Source organism: Triticum urartu, chromosome 1 (assembly GCF_003073215.2).
Source record: "Triticum urartu cultivar G1812 chromosome 1, Tu2.1, whole genome shotgun sequence".
In the NCBI taxonomy this organism is placed as follows: Eukaryota; Viridiplantae; Streptophyta; class Magnoliopsida; order Poales; family Poaceae; genus Triticum; species Triticum urartu.
Genome location: NC_053022.1, coordinates 125,629,267 through 125,648,228, shown reverse-complemented (window position 1 = coordinate 125,648,228; position 18,962 = coordinate 125,629,267).

The window sequence follows — 18,962 nt, the reverse complement described above, 5'->3', positions numbered from 1 at the left end:
CTCGGGACTCTTCTGGCCATCTCTCCAAGTCTTCTAGTTGCCTTCTAGTCCAAGAAAAACCATCATAAAGTTTTATTTCATCCTGACTCCGTTTGATATTCCTTTTTTGTAAAACTCAAAAACAAGGGAAAACATAAACTGGCACTGGGCTCTAGGTTAATAGGTTAGTCCCAAAAATAATATAAAATAACATATTAATGCATATAAAACATCCAAAACAGATAATGTAATAGCATGGAACAATAAAAAATTATAGATATGATGGAGACGTATCAAGCATCCCCAAGCTTAATTCATGTTCGTCCTCGAGTAGGTAAATGACAAAAACAGATTTTTTTTATGTGAAATACTACCTAACATATTTATCAATGCAATGTTCTTTATTGTGGCAAGAATATTCAGGTCCATAAGATTCAAAACAAAAGCTTAATATTGACATAAAAACAATAATACTTCAAGCATACTAATAAAGCAATCATGTCTTCTCAAAATAACATGGCCAAAGAAAGTTATCCCTACAAAATTATATAGTCTGGCTATGCTCCGTCTTCATCACATAAAAGTATTTCATCATGCACAACCCCGGTGTTAGTCAAGCAATTGTTTCATACTTTTGGTGCTCTCAAACTTTTTCAAGTTTCACGCAATACATGAGCATGAGCAATGGATATAGCACTATAGGTGAAATATGATATGGTGGTTGTGGAGAAGACAAAAGGGAAGGAGAAAGTCTCACATCAACTAGGCACATTAATGGGCTATGGAGATGCCCATTATTTGATATCGATGCAAGTGAGTAGGGATTGCCATGGAACGGATGCGCTAGAGCTACAAGTGTATGAAAGCTCAAAAATAAACTAAGTGGGTGTGCATCCAACTTGCTTGCTCATGAAGACCTAGGGCAATTTGAGGAAGCCTGTCATTGGAATATACAAGCCAAGTTCTATAATGAAAAATTCCCACTAATATATGAAAGTGACAAAATAGGACTCTCTATCATGAAGGACATGGTGCTATTTCAAATCACAAGTGTGGAAAAAGGATAGAAACATTGGCCCCTCTCCCCCTCTCTCTTGTTTGGGCTTCTTTGGCCTCTTTTTTATTTGGGCTTCTTTGGCCTCTTTTATTATCTTTAAAGTCTGGAGAATCATCCCAACTTGTGAGGGAATCATAGCTTCCATCATCCTTTCCTCATATGGGACAATGCTCTAATAATGATGATCATCACACTTTTATTTACTTACAACCCAAGAATTACGACTCGATACTAGAATAAAATATGACTCTATATGAATGCCTCCGGCAGTATGCCGGGATGTGCAATGATCAAGAGTGACATGTATAAAAAAAATATGAAAGGTGGCCAAGCCACAAATACTATGCTAACTACATGATCATGCAAAGCAATATGAGAATGATGGTATGTGTCATAATAAAACGGAACTGTGGAAGTTGCATGGCAATATATCTTGGAATGGCTATGGAAATGCCATAATAGGTAGGTATGGTGGCTTATTTGAGGAAGGTATATGGTGGGTTTAATGCACCGGTGAAAGTTGCGCGGTACTAGAGAGGCTAGCAATGGTGGAATGGTGAGAGTGCTTATAATCCATGGACTCAACATTAGTCATAAGGAACACACATACTTATTGCAAAAATTTATTAGCCATCAAAATAAAGTACTACGCACATGCTCCTAGGGGATAGATTGGTAGGAAAAGACCATCGCTCTTCTCGACCGCCACTCATAAGGAAGAAAATCAAAGAATAAATCATGCTCCGACTTCATCACATAATGGTTCACCATACGTGCATGCTACGGGAATCACAGACTTTAACACAAGTATTTCTACTAATCCACAATTACTCACTACAATGACTCTAATATCACCATCTTTATATCTCAAAACAAATGCAAAGAATCAAACTTCTCATATATTCAACGCTCTTATAAGAAAGTTTTTATTATATACCTCTTGGATGCCCAAGCAAATTACCATGTTGTTTAAAGACTCAAAATAATATAAGTGAAGCATGAGAGTTCAATAATTTCTATAAAATAAAGCCACCACCATGCTCTAAAAAGATATAAGTGATGCACTAGAGCAAAGTACCTAGCTCAAAAGATATATGTGAAGCACATAGAGTATTCTAATAAATTCACGATTAAAGCGTGTCCCTCTCAAAAGATGTGCACAACAAGGATTATTGTGGCAAAGTAAAAAGCAAAGACTCATATCATACAAGACGCTCCAATCAAAACACATATCAAGTGGTGAATAAAAATATAGCCTCAAGTAAATTTACAAATGGATTGAAGATGAAAGAGGGGATGCCATCCGGGGCATATCCAAGCTTAGATGCTTGGTTGTCCTGGAATATTACCTTGGGGTGCCTTGGGAATCCCCAAGCTTAGGCTCTTGCCACTCTTTATCCCATAGTCCATCAAATCTTTACCCAAAACTTGAAAACTTCACAACACAAAACTCAACAGAAAACTCATAAGATCCGTTAGTATAATAAAATAAATCACTACTTTAGGTACTTTTGTGGACTCATTCTGAATTTATATTGATGTAATATCTAATGTATTCCAACTTATCCATGGTTCATACCCCCAGATACTACCCATAGATCCATCAAAATAAGCAAACAACACATAGAAAACAGAATATGTCAAAAACAAAACAGTTTGTAGTAATGTGGAAACTTCATATAATTCTGTAACTCCAAAGTTCTGAAAATTTTGGAAAACACATGAAATTTTTATATCAATCTTGTGTAGGAAATTCAGAATTTTATCTCCCTTCTGTGAATTTAAACAATTCTGCTACTGGACAAAAAAGTTTCTGTTTTTCAGCAAGATCAAATCAACTATCACCATAGACCATCCCAAAGGTCTTACTTGGCTCAAACTCTAATTAAAACACCAATACACAATTACTACAGAGGTATAATGTGTATTTATTGAAAAAATATAGCAAAAAACAAAAAACATGAAATAAAAATTGGGTTGCCTCCCAACAAGCGCTGTTGTTTAACGCCCCTAGCTAGGCATAAAACATAGATCTAGGTATTGTCATATTTGGTATGCAATTCATAAGTAGCCGTCATAATAGATTCATATGGCAACTTAATTTTATTTCTTGGAAAATGTTCCATGCCCTTCCTTAAAGGAAATTGAAATCTAATGTTTCCTTCTTTCATATCAATAATTGCACCAATCGTTCTAAGAAAAGGTCTACCAAGAATAATAGGACATGAAGGCTTGCAATCTATATCAAGCACAATAAAATCTACGGGAACATAATTTATATTTGCAAAAATAATAACATCATTAGTCCTTCCCATAGGTTTCTTAATAGTGGAATCCGCTAGATGAAAATTCAAAGAACAATCATCAAATTTATGGAAACCTAGCACATCACATAAAGTTTTCGGAATAGTGGAAACGTTAGCACCCAAATCACACAAAGCATTACACTCATAATATTTAATTTTAATTTTAATAGTAGGTTCCCACTCATCATAAAGATTTCTAGGGATAGAAACTACCTCAACTTTTTCTACAAACGATTTAATCATAACTACAAAAAAAGACACATCCGTGACATTTTGGACTGAATGATTTTTTTCCTGTCATGCTTATGACACTTCTATGATGATAATTGTGACAAAACCCGGTATCATCATAGATGTGGTGGGCTCCTACTTCTATGACAAAAAATCATGACAGAAAATGGGCTTTTCGTCCTGGGCGGGCTGGAGACGCAGCTGCATGACATTCTTTGGGCCGTCCATGCCGGAAAAAACCGTGGTAGAAGCGAGGGAGAGGAAAATATTGGGGAGTTCCCGGTTACGGTGGGTTGTCAGCGCCGAGCGATGCACGGAGGTTTGCGTGTTTCTCTCGTACACATACGTGCGTGTGTGCGAGGCATTGCGCTCTAAATGAACCCGCACGAGGCGTTGGGCTCTAACTGAACCTGAGTGATTGCACTAGCTACGTTACTGAACCCTGATCGATCCCTCGCTATTAACTGAACCCAAGTGATTCGTTCGCTACTGCTGCTAACTGAAGCTGATCGATGCTGCCTCTTGATGAACAGTGAGTGTTGTTGGGGGGGTGGATGAACAGTTCCCGGTGGGTGGGGGGTTGGATGAACCGGACCCCATGGTAGAGTAGAGGTCGTTGCCGCTGGATGAACAGGACCCCAATCGAGCCGGTTGGGGGTGGATGAATAGGACCTGTGGAGGACTGGATGAATAGGACCCCGTGGAGGGCTGGTTGAACAGTAGCCGGTGGAGGGTTGGATGAACAGTAGCCCATGGAGGGGTGGTTGAACAGGACCCCGTGGAGAGGGTTGGTTGAACAGTAGCCGATGGAGGAGCAGTGGAGGCTGGATGAACAGGAGCCCGTGGATGAACAGTCGCAGGTGGAGGCTGGAGGAGATCGACGGTGGATGAACAGTAGCCCGTGGAGGCTGGAGGAGGTCGACTGTGGAGATGAACAGTATCCCATGGAGTCCCGTTTTGCGGTACGCCACACCCCTCCCGATGAACAAGACCCCCGTTTCGACCGTAGTGCTCCAACACAAGTCTGTTTCCTTCGTTTTGCGGTACGCCACTCCCCTCCCGATCAATAAGACCCCGTTTCGACCATAGGAGGTCCAAGAGAAGTCCGTTTCCTCCGTTTTGCGGTACGCCAGACCCTTCCCGATGAACAGGATCCCGTTTCGACTATGGCCGGTCGAACACAAGGCCGTTTCCTCCGTTCTGCGGTATGCCAGGCCTCGTTTCGATCGGCTGTTCCGTCCAAGCCGGTTGGCTCCCGATGAACACGACGATGGCCCAGTATCTCCGTTCTGACCCAGCCATGTACACGAGCCCTAGCCGTACGTATGCGCGAGTAGGCGTTCGAGACCTCGCTCGTATGTACGTACATGGTCGTATTTACTTTCTTGCACCCTGGCGGTACGTACGTGTACATGCTACATGCACGCCTCTACTACGACACGTGCACGCCTATACTACGACACGTGCCCTTCCTTACACGGCCACGGTTCATCGCTGCAGCCTGCAGACAGACGGATCGTATGTATGTACATGTTTGCGACTAGAATGACAATGCTACGTACGCTTCGACCAGGTGGGTCCCAACTGTGAGGCACTTCCTTGCGTGCGAAGATGTAGCTGGTGGGTCCCAGCAGTCAGGGGGGGAAATGTTTTTTTTGCAAAATACGGTGGTCCAACTGGTGGGTCCCTGCTGTCAGGTGGAGGAATCATTATTTTCCGCATAATAAGGAGGCACTTCCTTGCTACGGCCGTGGACCCAGCTGTCAGGCTCTCCATGTACAATACTCTTCCGATGGAAGTCGTTCGTTGACCACATTGACCACGCCATGCCGATAGCACCAAGGCGGTGGACGACGGCGAGGCCTAGGAAGGGGACGATGCGGAGCTGGGGAAGACGCGGTAGTGGATGCCCACGTGGAGAGGAGTACGTGGGTTCACTGGTTTGGCTTCGGTGTGAGACTGCCATCGCCGCAGAATAACAGGGGGTGTGGGTGAGTAGAGGGATGGCCTGGCCAGCGGTGGGAGTAGTAGGGGGCGGTGAGGCCTCCGTGGCAGCACAACCGGCCACGGGAGGCAGGAGAAGGCGACACGACCGGCGCTGGTTTGGGCGGCTGGAGCAAGAAGACCAGAGGTTGAAGAAGCACTACGGCCGTTGGATGGACATCGTACGGTCACTGGATCTAGAATCGTTCATATTGACTAAGTTGACAAAGCCCTCCGTCCGCGTCAACTTAGTAGGCCCACAAGTCATCCTCCCATATGGTGGGTCCCGGCTAGCAGGGGGAGTATTCATTTTTTTGTGCATAATAAGGAGGCACTTCCTTGCGTGCGAAGATATAGCTGGTGGGTCCGAGCTGTCAACGGGGGCAACATTTGTTTCACGAAATACAAAGGCCATTCCGGTGGGTCCCAACTGTTAGGTGGAGGAATCATTATTTTGCGCATAATAAGGAGGCATTTCCTTGTGTGCGGCCGTGGACCCAGTTGTCAGCCTCTCCACGTACAGTCCATTTTCAATGGATGTTGTTGACCACGTTGACCACGCCGCGCCGAGAGCACTAGGGCGGTGGACCACGGCGAGGCCTACGAAGGGAACGACACGGAGCCGGGGAAGACACGACAGTGGCTTCCCACGCGATGGGGAGTACGAGGGTTGACTGGCTCGGTTGCCATCACCAGAAAATAACATGAGGTGTGGGTGAGTAGAGGGATAGCCAGGCCAGGGATGCGAGTACGGTGGGGCCGTGAGGCCTGCCCGGCAGCACAGCTGACCACGGGAGGAGGGAGCACGTGGTTCCGCTGGCGCTAGTTTGGGCGGCTGGAGCAGGAAGATCAGAGACTGAAGAAGCACGATTTTTGTTAGATTGACATCTAATGGTCACTAATGCTAGAATCGTTTGTGGACTGAGTTCACAAAGCCTTTCGTACACGTCAACCTAGTAGACCCACAAGTCAGCCTCCAAATCTATCCCAAACAGCATACAACCCAAAATTTCTAGACATATTCAAATTAATTTAAAAACTAAACATACCTTAATTTAAATCCAATGAAATTTTACCCACACAAAAACAGTGAAATTTAAAATATCAAAATCCGAAAGAAAAAAGTATTTTGGAACTAATTGCGTGTTTGTTGTATTTTTTCATTTTACAGCTCATTTGTTATCACTTATAGCCCATTTCTTATTACTTATAGGCCATTTTTTGGGTAAGCCCGAATGCATCCCTCCTCGTCTTGAAAGATTTCTGGCTCAGCAGGGCGTAAAAAAGCAAGTAGGCCTACGTTGGTTATTCTGCAAAAAAACAAAATAGCCGAGCTAGCCATTTTCAGAAAGGAAAAAAACAAACTCGGCTGGTCATGTGGTAAACATATGAAATAAAAGCCTGGGCTAGACGGGCCCTAGCTCCCGCACAACCCAGTTGATACCCTTCTCCGTCCCGAAAAAACAAAATTAATGTGCGCGCTGCTAGGTCCCTATTGTCATCCTCACCATGTACAATCATCTCCTTATTCCTCTCGGTTGTTGACCATGTTGACAACACCGGAGGGCGACGCCGCGGCAAGCGAACCAAGGCGGAGGATGATGGTGAGGCATCGGACGGGAACGAACAGGAGCCGGGGAAGATGTGTAGAGTTTTAGGGTGCGATGTGGCGAGGATGTGTGCACGGCAGCACAGCCAGCCATGGGAGGTGGAAGCAGGCGGTCCCGCCGGTGCTGGTTTGGCTTTGGAGGCTGGAGGAAGAAGAGACTGAAGAAACATGGCAGACGTTGAATGTCAATTCAACGGTCAAGGTTGGCACAATCTTTTGTTGACTAAGACGACACCAAGTAGCATACTTTTTTATACATAGGAAGAAAAGAAAAACTGGGCTCGTTCACCTAATAACATTCCCGAAACTATGACCTTTCAATCTTGCGTCACAACTAAAACTGCGAGGAAAATGCCTTTGTCTGCCGTCCTCCTTCCAGGGAACGTTCGCCACATAAGTGACTAACACCCTTGGTTTTCAACCGAGAGGTCCTGGGTTCGAGTCCCAGGAACTCTCAATTTTGTCCTCCTTCCTTCCTCGCAAAAAAGAAAGAAAAACAAAGACTTGAGAAGGCGTACAGAACAAGCTAGTGTACCAGTAAAGAGACGCTGTCGAGTTTTAGAAAAAAGAGAGACGTGCTCCTGTAGCCGGTTCGAATCCAAACCTAGACTTTGACTATATATGGTGCTATGCTACTCTGCAAGTAATGAAACTGACATATCCAACATTCGCTTCTCCTCTTCTCTACTTACTCTGCCTAGCATCAGAAGCTCTGGCCGCAGCAACCATGTCCGCAGGCTGCTCGTCCACCTACTCTTCAGCAGGCAACAACCAGATATGCGCTAAGTCACCACCCGTACCATCGCCTGTGGGTCTCATCACACCCCCGCTGGCACATGCCGCAGTCGGTTGCTCATCAGAGCCCGATGTCGTTGGTGTGGTGCCACTGCTGCAAATCACGCAAAATCATCCATTGCATGTCAACCACAATCCTCAACCCCGACCGAGTCTTCTACAAATGCCCGAATCCTGGGGTAATAATATGTTTAAGTGTTGTTCTGTTGCTTTCACTTGCTGATTTTTTTAATAGTTTGGTTGATGATCTTCCAATTTGATTCATGCAGGAAAGGGAAGATTCATGTGATTTGTATTTCTGGGAAGTTGCTGATGTGGGGGAATGCAACTACACTAATTATTTGGTTAGCCGAGGAGTCCCAATACCAGCAAGTTCGGGTGTTGGACAAGTAACTGAAGGAATGGCAGAAGAGGGAGATGTAGAGCAGAAGGTTAAAGATGCAGTTCCTCTGATCATGGCCAAGCAACAGCTGTTGAATGGCCTTGTCAAGAATGAGAAGATGAAAGAGCTTGTGAAGATAATGGGCAAAATCGATGTGCCCTGTAGGATGATTATCTCTTTATTTGCAGTGTATGTAGCACTCATGATGTATTCAGTGGCTATGACATGAGCACTTTGCTGAAACTAGTAATGAATGAAACTTGTGTAGCAGGCTGGGCGTAGTGTTGTGAACATCTAATGATTTCTATTAACAGAAATGGGGGGTATCCCCTTTTGCTCATAAATAAATAAAAGAGGCCCTTCTAGGAATAAATAAATAAAGGGACAATTCCATTTCTCCCCCTAACTTGAGCCCACACCTGGCATTTGCCCCTAATTTTTGAGTATGCTCAAAAATACCCCTCTTCCATCAAGTGTCCTTATAGAAATACCCCTTCATACATCTTCCATATGGTCAAAGGCCTTTGACCGTCTCTGAGACATTTTTAGACATTTTTGCCCCTCCTGACAGATGGGACCACATGTTGTTGTTTCTTTATTATGTAAAGTGTTATTTACCAGATTATTGGAAGGGGGGCCCACTGGTCAGCGTCTGAAATACTAACTACTCCATATTGGTTAAGAAATAGTAAATGTGTTTAGCCCTAATTTAATCTCACACGGGCACATTCGGTGAGTGTGCAGCACGCCGGCGACGCACTAGATGGCACGGGAGCACGCAAGGAGGGGGGGTTCAAGGAGCTCTTGAGCTCAATGGGGCCACGACGGACTTGTCAGGCACGATAGTAGGATGCGGGACCTTCAAAAACCATGACAACTACGATCTCCGGCGGCGGCGAGCGGCGGCGCTAGGTGGGGAGGCGCTAATTGGCTCGGGGAGGCTCTAAAAAGAGGGCAAAATGGCCAAGGGATCACCAGGAACTCGAGGACATGCTCAGACGAGGAAGGGAGAGCATAGCCGAGGAGATCAGGGCGCGGCGGAGCATCACCGGTGGCGGAGAAGATGAAGACCATGGTGACGATTTGTGGCACCTCCATTCAATTCATTCAGAGGTAACACTCTATAGGCAGAGGCGAACTTAACATGTGTTTTTTCTGAGCTTGGATTTGACTCTGGCCGCAAACTACGCCGGCGACGGCACGTACGAATGGACAAGGGAGGACTGATCCTAGGTGGTTGCGTGGACTTTCGGCACAGAACAGGCGTGCACGAGCAGGAGACGGTGTGTGAAGGTTGCTGCAGCGCCCTTCTGCTGTCCGCTGCTACTGCTCGCCGACGGCGAGCTACTGCGGTTGCATCCAGAAACAGAGAGAGGGGAGGAGGGAGAGTTTTTTCACTTTTTGGGTCCCACATGTAAGTTGCAGAGAGAGTTTTTATTTTTATTTTTTCGGGTTGGGTACTATATGTAAATGACAAATGGAGGTAGGGGCAAGAACGTCCAAGGAAGTTTTCAGAGACGGTCAAAGGCCCTTGACCAGACGGAAACGGCATGGAGGGGCATTTCTGTAAGGACACTTGACAGAAGAGGGGTATTTTTGAGCATACTTGAAATTTAGGGGCAAATGCCAGGTGTGGGCTCAAGTTAGGTGGAGAAATGGAATTGTCCCATAAATACATTAGTAGAGGCCCTGTCAGGTCAGCTTTGTTCCCATTCGAAGACGTCGAGAAAATTTCAGTCCAACAACAAACTATGTCATCAAATTCAAGTTTCACAGCCAAATATGAGTACGACTAAACAACAATGTCATCATGTTTTAGTCGTCATACAATCACCAAACACAAATCAACATACATAACAAGTGATGTTCTCATAGCAAAATACTAAATAACACGTTCATCAGGTTTCAGTTGTCATAGCAAACACAATTTCACATAGTAGATAAAAAACGTCTTCTAAGAGGCAAATACGACAAAAGCAATCTAATCATCATCCGCAGCAACAGCGTCAACATCTTCGCCATGTGTATTAGTCTGAATCGCAATTCCTAGAGTGTCATCTTCTTCTTCATCCTCAATGTCCTCAAACGTTCTCTTCTTCTTGATCAACTCTTGTATGTCGACAACACGACAGGCAATCTTTTCGCCAGCGTCATTGATGTGATGGTTCTCAAAGATATTAGGAACATCCGTGGAATCTTGTACATCGGGAGCAGTGTAAGCATCATCTTGTTGTGCAACTTCATTAAACGAATTCCTTTGCTCAAACCTTTGCAATACTCTCCAGTCATCGCTACGTGAAAATGTGTCTTCCAAGAAAAATATCTATGTTGCTTGTTTTGCCAAAATAAAAGGCTCGTTGGTCTGGTACGCCGCCTTGACATTGATGGATTTGAAATAGTCATCAGCTCTGGGTTTTGCAATCCTGGAAAACAGGTTATACCAACGACAGCACAACAGAACCACTCACCGATGATCCTCGAAACTAGAGATATACTGCAACTGAATAATGTCTATTATGTTAGCATACATTTCGGCTGTCTCTCTGCCATACGTATCCGTGCTCATGATGGCACTATTTTGTGTCTTCCTGCCTTCGTCGCGTGCAACGATGTTGTAGTGCACATCTCCAACAACGCAAGATTCATAATGTCTTACCCGAGTATCAAGACCCATTGCTAGTGCGTAAAGGGCACCATCAACTGCCTGCCCATCCTCCCGCATCTTATTAACCTATGGTTAGAAAATAGACAAGCTGATCATCTTATGTACTCAATATATTAAAAAAACTGACAGTGCAATTCAAAAGCTCACATGGCTCTTGAATCATTTCGCAAATCCTGCCATAACCAGTCTGCCAATGTTTCTTGGATTTTGCAGTAGTAACTCCTTTTTGTAGATGCCGCACAACATAGTGATCGTGGCAAACATCTAAATATATAAGAATGTGCTGCAAGTTTAGTAGATTATGATGTATAAGCTGCAGTACTTAGCACTTACTTGATATAAGGTAGTATCTCAGGACAATTATTCAACACATACCAAACCATTTGTCCAAATCTTTAGGTTTGTCCTCTTGTCGACTCTTCCCTGTAACTCGAACAGAATAATCAAAAACATTAAGCCCGGGATTATCTTCACCCACCTCTTTGCTAAGCTGATCAGCTGTTTCAATGTATTTTGAGCAGAATGTCAACGCTTCTATAGCAATGTAGGCCTCTGCAATGGAACCCTCAGGTCTAGCTCTGTTCCTAACATAGCCCTTGAAAGTGCCTAGCCGCCTTTCAATAGGGTACATCCAGCCATACTGTACTGGACCTCTAAGTAGTGCCTCATCAGGTAGATGAACAGCCAAATGCACCATCACATCAAAGAAGGCTGGAGGATATATCTTCTCAAGGTCGCATAGGATAGTTGGTATCTTGTCTCTAAGACGCTCCAAAGCATCTACCCTGATATTTCTACTGCAGAGTTCCCCGAAGAATTCTCCCAACTCTGCAACTGCTCTGTATAAGTCAGGGCGGCCCAATCCTCTAAGGATAACAGGTAAAACCCTTTGAAGTAGGACGTGGTAGTCATGAGTTTTCAACCCTTGTACCTTGTTTCCATCTGCACCGACTCTCCTTTCAGGGTTGGAAGCAAATCCATGTGGGAATCTCACACGTGATAAGACCTCGCAGAATTCTTTTCTTTTTACCTTGTACAAGACGTACACAACTGGTGCCATATCCCATGGTTTACCTTCATCTTCCACCTGCAAATCCTTTTTGATACCCAGGTATTTCAAATCAATCCTAGATTTTAAGGTATCTTTCGTCTTGCCTTCAATATTAAGAAGTGTGCCGATAATGCTGTCACATATATTTTTCTCGATGTGCATCACATCAAGATTATGCCGCAGATCCAAATATTTCCAATACTCCAAGTCCCACAAAGTGGACCTGCGGGTAAACAATAATCTCTCTTCTTCCCTGCAATGCTTCCTTTTCCCGCTACCATTACCAGGATGGTTTCCTGGTGTAATATGCCTGACCTTCTCTAATTCCAGTTGCAACTCATCGGCGGTGAGCCTCATTGGCGCATCACGGTTTTCATGCTTTGCATTGAACACATGTCCTCGGTATTTTGTAGGACGCGACTTGTCCTTGGCAAGGAAACAACGGTGTCCAATGTAACAAATCTTGCTAAGTATTGTGTATGACAGCGGATTCCTGTCATAGTGAATACATGCATTGTAATCATGTGTCGTTCGCCCTGACATAGTGCCCAAAGCTGGATAATCATGGATGCACCAAATTATAACAACACGCAGAAAGAAATCATCAGGTGGGCTGCTATATAGGTCTCAAGTGAGACCACCCCTCCATAGCTATTGAAGTTCCTCCACAAGAGGCTCCATGAACAAATCAAAATCCTTTCCAGGACTTTCTCGACCTGGGATGAGCAAGGACATCATGTAGTTTGATTCTGTGGTGCGACATTTGGAGGCATGTTGTAAGGGATAACAAGCACTGGCCACATGCTATATGTGGCGCTCTGGTGGCCAAATGGGTTAAATCCATCTAAAGCTAAGCCAAGTCTAATGTTTCTTGGGTCAGCAACAAACTTTTTGTGTTTCTGATTGAAGCTTTTCCAGTCACTACCATGAGATGGATGGCTCATTACATTCTGATCTCTGTACTCCTGGTTCCTAGAATGCCATAGTACATCCCCTCTTGTTTCAGCATCATGAAACAACCTTTACAATCTTGGTATAATTGGAAAATGTCTCAGAACATTACGAGGAATCCTCTTCACAGCATCGCCATCTTTCCATGTTGATGATTTGCATTTCGGGCATTCATTTAAGTTGGCATAATCCTTCCGGAACAGAACACAATTATTCTTACAAACATGGATCATATCATATCCAATTCCAACTACACAAAGGCAATTCTTCATTTTACTGTAGGTGTGTGGCAGCTCAAACGCATCTGGGAAAGATTTGCGTAAAGCAGCCAACATCGCATCGAATGATTTGTTGGTCATCTGCTTAGATGTATTCACCTGAAGAAAGGTGACCATAGCTGAGAATACTGATAGCTTATTTCCTGGGGTGACAGCCACATTGCATTGTTCCAACATGTTGGCCCACAGTTTTTCTTCTGCAGGTGAAAGTTCATGAAATGCACGAGCATTTTGTAGCATTGTTTCAGTGTTGGTCAAACTCACTGGCTCCACCACCACCACCACCTCCTCCTCCTCCTCTTCCACCTAAGCATCAGGCAAATCAAGATGGTGATCTGCTGCTTCCACATAGTCAGTAACATTGACGTTCATAGCTTCACCATGATGAACCCACCTAGTATATCCCATACACGTGTAGATGATTTTGCATAGTTGACTGGGGTCTTGTAACTGAATTCATACAACTGCTACACGGGCAGAGCACATCTGATTTCGGACCACCATACGCAGCTCTGATAAAGTTCATGAAGTTTTCAACCCCCTCGACATATGCAATGGAGAATCTTAGAGCAGAAGTTATCCAAGTCCTGTCCATCTGTTAGACATACAAATTAGTTCTTCTACTAGATATTACAGGAAAAACATGTATGCTTTTTTATGAAGTCTAGAAAAAATACCTAGGTCGATGTGTAAAGCTTTGGCAAGATATTTGGACGAGCAGATCTAAGTAACAAAATATATGTAAAGCTAATTCAACAAACAGATTTGAGTGCTAAATTATGGCAGGCTGTTTCAGCAGTCAATGAGGCCGAGCACACAGCCATCGAACTATCGAAGGCCATCTCAGCAACGAAGATCGAGTATAAAACGATGTAGAGCTATTTCACCTAACAGATTGGCTACTAAACCATGGCAATCTACGTCACAATAAATATATGGCGGGATATTTTAGCAACTAATCGGGCTCGGCATGCCATCTCAGCTAAGCAGATTGAGTGCGGAACAGTGCAAGGAAGCTTCTTAAGCAGAGCATATTGACTGTAAACTATTTCGGCAAACAGTGAGATTAACACCGTCTATCAGCTAACATTCAGCACTACACGGACATGCACGGGGCCTCAGTCTAGAATGCGCATACCGTGGGAGAAGCTGACCGCCGTGCGTCTCCACACGAACTTCGCTAGCAGTGGCGGCGCTGACCGCCGTGCGTCTCCAAAAGAACATCGCCAGCGGTGGCGACGCGACTAGAGGACGGTAGTCTACGAGAGCGTACTGTGGGAGCGAGAGGATCGCCATGCATCCCGTCGACAAACCGCGGCGCTGATGTATCGGCGCGGCGGGGAAGGCGGCTTTGGCGGAGTGAATGGAGTGGAGGGGGCGAGGGGAGGGGGGTTTGGGAAATATTGTTGGCTAGTTGGCCGAAGGGCGGTTGAATTTGGGATTTGGGGGGAATTTTTTTGGGGGGGGGGGATTTTCGCGCGGTGAGCGAGGGGAGTCTGGCGCATGGTCGGTTTCTCCAAGTGCAGTCCCACGTGTCAGTGAATAGGCAAGCCGAAGCGCGTTCCGATTTCGTGAGCCGTGTGCAGGACCGAACGTGTGTGGGGTGCAATGCGACCGCGACAGGGGTGCTGTGAGTGTACCGCCTTTTTTCCTTTTAAACTTGGTGCTTCACCCCCTCAAAAAAACTTGGTGCTTCATGCGATCCATCGATACTACTACTAGTAATCTAGTAATCCCAACTAAAACGGCGCAGCCAGGTCTTTTCCCGCGCGATATGCTGGGAGGTCGGCTTAGTTGGGTTTTTTAGGACGAGTAATGCTACACCTACGTAATCCCAGTTACGTAATTAACGTAATGTGAAATGTGTGAGCTGTTGATTGTAGATTGGGGGGGAGGGGCCCACCACCATGAAAATCAGGGAGGAGAGAGAGAGGCAATTTACGTTAACCCTTTCATAGGTTCCTGTAGATGTAGAAAGAAGTGAAATGCGTGAATTGTGTATGTAGACCCTATGTGTTTATTTACTTCACATGTTAGCTTTGTCCCGGTTCAAACCTTCTAAGTTTATACACACAAAAATGAATCATCATTCCATATCTCTATCTATCTATATATCTATATGTCTATATATCTATATACTCTAATAAAAACCAGAGTTGGTGATGATGGTGTGCCTGCCATCCTGCAATATATGCCGTCCGATCTATATCTAACGGATACGAAGGAAACTATGACAATTTACCCGCACTCCTCTCCACATTTGCAGATAAGGCCTTCCCTCATTCATCCTTTTCTCCCACAAGATCTTGATGTTCCGTGCAATGCACGGGAATCTTGCTAGTACTCCTACAACATACTATATTATTGTGAAAGTTCATATACACCAGTCGAGATTAATGCAAACACGGTAGATTTTCATTACATTTCAAACTTTTATAGGACAGAAAAAATAAAAGAAACCCGACCCTAAACCTATTCTACAGCGACGACTGACATCCTCCATCTGCGATCTCCATGTACGGTGGCGGAGTTCAAGACCCGTGAAGTGAAGGTGCGGTCTCCGGCAAGGAAGAGTAGAACGCGGGAGACGGACCGACCAGTTGGCACACCATGCCCCGCCTCCTCCCATGCTCTACTCATCCTCGGAGGAGTCCCCGATCTCGGCGGTGCCGGACATTGGACGGCGGCAAGTAGGACGCGTGGCTGACGGTGCTCCTATCGTCGGCCGCCAGCGTGGCCATCGCTTGTGCAGTCGTGTCCGTGTCCGGCTACACCGCTATTGCGTCGCAAGCGCGACTTGAGCGAGGGCGGCGACCTCGAGCTTCATCCCTGAAGACAAGCTCTCCCGCAGAGAGGTCGCACTCGCGGTCATGGCAGATGTGGTGCCAGGTAGCAGGACGATGCGTTATGGTGTGGAGGTTAGCTGGCGTTGATGCTTTAAGTAGTGCATTCCGGTGAGGCCAAGCGTCCAGGTGCATCATTAAGTCACCGGAGTTGGTTCCTCGGGCATCGAGCCTCTTAACAACGGCATACGAATGGACATGATGAATGCGGGTAGCTGGCATCGGTTGGGAACGCACCACACGACGGCGCGAGGGACAAGGGTTTTTGGTGTGCCATGCTAGTTAGCTGTGGTCGTGGCAACGTTCGAGATGCCCTTTGCTCACATGCGATCCCCACATGTCATTGAAAAAGCAAGGCGACCTGGCATGGTCTCAGGTCCTGGGGATGCAGTTGGCCGCGCTACACTACTCCGTGGACGCATGCTGCGCACGCGCACTTCGGCGCCCCGTGCATCCTCGACGAGTCGGGTGTTGATCTGCTGGTCGTGCCACAACGCTAACGCCACCCTCGGCACACTGAAGCTGACCGTGTCTAGCGATGATGAGCGTGTCGCTCGCCGCGGTCGTTGTGCCCAGAGGCGGTGCTGGAGCCGCGTCACGTTGCTGGCCCCCATGACCCACATGAACGGTTGCCGGTGGCGAGGAGGTCGTGGGCTAGTTTCTCCATTGGACTAGTCTGCGCCATGTTGTCTCGACAGGTGTGCCCCACATGTCGGTTTCCCTGTTTTCCCGGTCAAATTCGAGCGTTAGTGCTCCGCGTTGCGCATTAGGCGCAGATCAGGTGGTTTTGTGCCCTGGTTCAAATGTCGTATAGTACCAAGTTGTTAGCCTAGCCCCAAGTGTGGTGGTTTTGGGTATGGTACCACCCTTTTCCTTTTCAAGTAGTGAAGCATAACACTTGATTAAGTAGCCGGATGGTGTGCTAAATGTAGGTGTCCGACTGTTTGAAGGAATAATTGAGGTGTGCCCGGTCCGTGCCCGCATTTAGGGGTCCAACTTACCATTTTCCGGCAGTAGTACCTATATTAGTCCCTGCGTACTCCCTCTGTTTTTATTTACTCTGCATTTTAGCTTTCCTCAAAGTCAAACTTTGTAAACTTTGACAAAGTTTATAGACAGAAATAATAACATATACAATAACAAATCAATACCATTAGATTCATTATTGAATATACTTTCACATCATATAGATTTGCTATTGTAAATGTTCGTATTTCTACTCTTACAAAAGCAGAGTTGGTGATGATGGTGTGCCTGCCATCCTGCAATATAGGTCGTCTGATCTATATCTAACGGATAGGAAGGAAACTACGACAGTTTACCCACACTCCTCTCCACATTTGCAGATAAGGCCTTCCCTCGTTCATCCTTTTCTCCCACAAGATCTTGATGTTCCGTGCAACACACGGGCATCTTGCTAGTTTTCTATAAATTTGGTCAAATTTTATGAAGTTTGACTGAAAGTCAAACCTAATATGCAGAGTAAATAAAAACAGAGGGAGTATCTTACTCTGTGACCAAGACGAAAGGGAAAACGAGACAACTTATTGTTTATTTGATCCGTTCAAGTATAATCATGTGGCGTTGCTTATTTCTCATTCCTTTCCAACCCTCTTCTCCATCGATCATTCCGCCCTCCGGTCGACTCCATCCTCCCGCATGCCTCATTTGAACATTCCGCCGAGTATCATTCGCATGTGGGCCTAGACCATGCTTGTATTTCCAATGTTGTAATTTGTTTGACATGCATACAAACAAATGGTTCGTTTAAAGTTTAACTTTGCCTCCACTACATGTCGCTTCCCATCTTAGTTTTGACATCCCATTCAGTACATGCCCCGACACATCTTGACGAGATCGATTGATGTTGAGAGATCAACTGCGTGTCATGCAAGGAGAGAAATGTTTGGTCTGTTTTTATGATAGAAATGCCCCCCCCCCCGGGGGGGGGGGGTCTGACTGGCTATACGTGGCGAAATCCTAGTAGGAAGAGCATGCGCGAGAACAAGCACATTAACATGGTTGAAAACAAATTGGAAACCATCTCTGTTTGAATACAAATCTAGGAGTACGTACGAATCTAATAATATTGATTGGGCTTTGTTGAATGTTGATACTTTTTTCTGTAAGTTTGATCAAAGTAGAGATACTTTGACTACACATAAAACTTATATGTAAACTAGAAAGGATCGGAGGGAGTATATTGTACATTCATAAGCGAAACGAACGTATTGTACCCACCCTAGTCCTCTTTCAATGAATCTCCAGACCCCGACATGAAATCGAGAGAGAACGAGTGGGTGAATGTGTGATACCTAAGGCGGATTCAAAATTTTGAACCGGTGATCATAGCATCCGCAAATCATATATAAAGGGTATTCAATGTTCGTTTCACTTTTGAACGTACAATATACTCCCTCCGAAACTTTCTAGTTTACATATAAGTTTTATGTGTAGTCAAAGTATCTCTACTTTTATCAAACTTACAAAAAAGGTATAAACATTCAACAACGCCCAATCAATATTGTTATATTCGTACGGACTCATAGATTTGTATTCAAACATAGATGGTTTCCAATTTGTTTTCAACCACATGAATGTGCTTGTTCTCGCGCATGCTCTTCCTACTAGGATTTCGCCATGTATAGCCAGTCCAATAGTAACTTTTTAAGCTCCATGTCCAATAGTACTAGTGGAGTACTGACAACATCTGTAGTAGAGTATGCAGTGCTCATAGTACTCCCTCCTTCCATTTATATAGGGCCTAAGAGCAAGTCTAATAAGGCCTAGTCAACAGGCTATAAGACTTGCCATGTCATTAAAATCCTACTT